The following is a 2,294-nucleotide window of genomic DNA, read 5'->3' as shown; positions in this document are numbered from 1 at the left end:
AAAAGCTTTATTTGACTTTAGTGAGTCTACACATGAAAAAAGTAGAGCCAATTAAAACTATGCAACAATTTATAACTAACTCAAACTCATTAACTATTTTTCAAAAAAAAAGAAGGTGTTGTTTTATGTTGATACATATGTGGTTCAAAAGATTTCATCTTAATTCAAAGATAAGAATAATTTTTTGAAAGCTAATGGTCATGTGTTTTATGCTTATGTATAATCCAAATTCATTTTGTTGGAAAAGAGATAATAGTTGAAGTATGTATTGGTGCCAAATTCTTCAAAAGCATGATTTGAGATTACAAATCTTGAGTTTATATTTTGTAAAAAAAATATCCATCATTTTAAATTTTGCAAAAAAATATTTATGATTGAAGTAAAAAGATTGTTCGTACATGTGAAGGGATTCAGGATTGTATTAAAGAATAACTAGTTACTACTAATGATGACTAGTGAAATTTTATAAAATTATATTTCTTTGTAAGTTTGAAATCGCAAACATTTATTTATAAAAGGAACATGGATATATGTGATTTATCAATGAAGTAGTTGAGAACCCTGAGATCTCAGGTTCAAAACTCGGTGGAGACAAAAAACACTAGGGTAATATTTTCATTTGTCGTAGTCTTGGTGGACAGAGCTACATGTTACTTCTTGTTGGTAGGAGGTGGCAACTGGCACGTATCTCGTGAAATTAATCGAGGTGGACCAAAGCTGGCCCGGACACCACAGTCATCAATTTTATTTTATTTTTATGAATGCAACATTTTATAATGTTTCGCTCCATGGAAATTGTGATATATAATTTTCATGTAAATGAAAAATACAGATTTTATGTTATGATTTCATATTAAATATCAAAACAAGCTCAAAGATTGCGAAAACAACGTAACGCAAGAACGTACTTTTGTGGCTCTATTATTAGTCAAACATAAATGATTTCGTAATTAGATTAATTACTTTGATTAATTTTGCTTATGCTAAAAGCAACAATCAAAATCATTGAATCTTAAACCTATTGACACTAAGATTTCATTTTTATGAAGAAAATTTTGAATCAAGCGTTTAACGTTTTCTTTTGTGGCAGAGAATTGGCCTCGTAGATCAATCCACCATAAAATCAAAGAATTTAACATATACTTTCTCTTCTAATTTATGTGATAGTATTTGACTGATATGATATTTCAGAAAAAAATTAAAAACTATAATTTAAAATAAGTTATAAATATTTATATAACTAAAAATTATTTTATTAAAAATTCTGGTTTTTATATATGCATATATGTATTAAATATAAAACTCATAAATACTTATATATATATATATATATATATATATATAAGTATTAACTTTAAAACTCAATTCTTTACTTTGGATTAGTTATTTTTAACTTTACGATCCATAAAATTAAAATTCTGATTCACCTCTTTTAACCGTATATAATACAAATATCTTTTATATTACCATTATATAATAATTAAACTCGATTAAGATTGCTACAAACTATTGTGTAGGGAAGACTTGTGAAAAAGGAGGGTACTCTCTTACTTTCTTTTTATTTCATTATGAAAAAATATAATTTCAAAACTATTAAAAGATTTTAAATTTGAGTCATACTGAATATGAAGTCATCTTTATTAAGAAATATATTATTTCAATGTAAGACTTTTCTAGACGAATTTAAATTTAATTGAATCTCAATACAGATATCAAACATCGCATTAAAAACTAAAAGAAAATAATTCCAAAGTGAATAGATGTGTTGTGGTAGCTTGACATTGTTAGGCTAGTTGGAAAAAATATTGAGTCCGACATTTTAATTATTAATTATTAGATTAGAAAGAACATCATCAAGCCTTATAGAAGGATAGGTCAAACCAAATTCAAGAAGAGATAGAGATAAGTTTCAATCGGCTGATCTCTCCCTCCTATGTTCGTAAGTGTAAGCAATGTTTGGGCGATAATTAATCAGGTAAAAAAGAGTCCCAACAAAAAAAAAAAAGTTTCAAAGGAAAATCTTCAGAGGGGTGTGTTTGGTATGAAGGAAAATGTTTTCCATGGAAAATGTTTTCTTGGAAAACAAGTTGATTTTTGACTTATTTTCTCATGTTTGGTTGGTGAGTATAAAATATTTTCCAAAAAAGATTTTTAGTGTTTGATTTATGAATGAAAAATGTTTTTGAAAAATTTCTTTTATTTTTACTAGATTAGAAAATAATTGTTGAAATTCAAATATTTTTTAAAAACAAACTTAATTTTTTTTGGGGGTGGGGGCTGGTAGGGGGTGGGGG

Source organism: Solanum stenotomum, chromosome 3 (genome assembly GCF_019186545.1).
Source record: "Solanum stenotomum isolate F172 chromosome 3, ASM1918654v1, whole genome shotgun sequence".
Taxonomy (NCBI): Eukaryota; Viridiplantae; Streptophyta; class Magnoliopsida; order Solanales; family Solanaceae; genus Solanum; species Solanum stenotomum.
The sequence above is the reverse complement of the archived record's forward strand: the minus strand, read 5'-3'. Positions refer to the sequence as shown.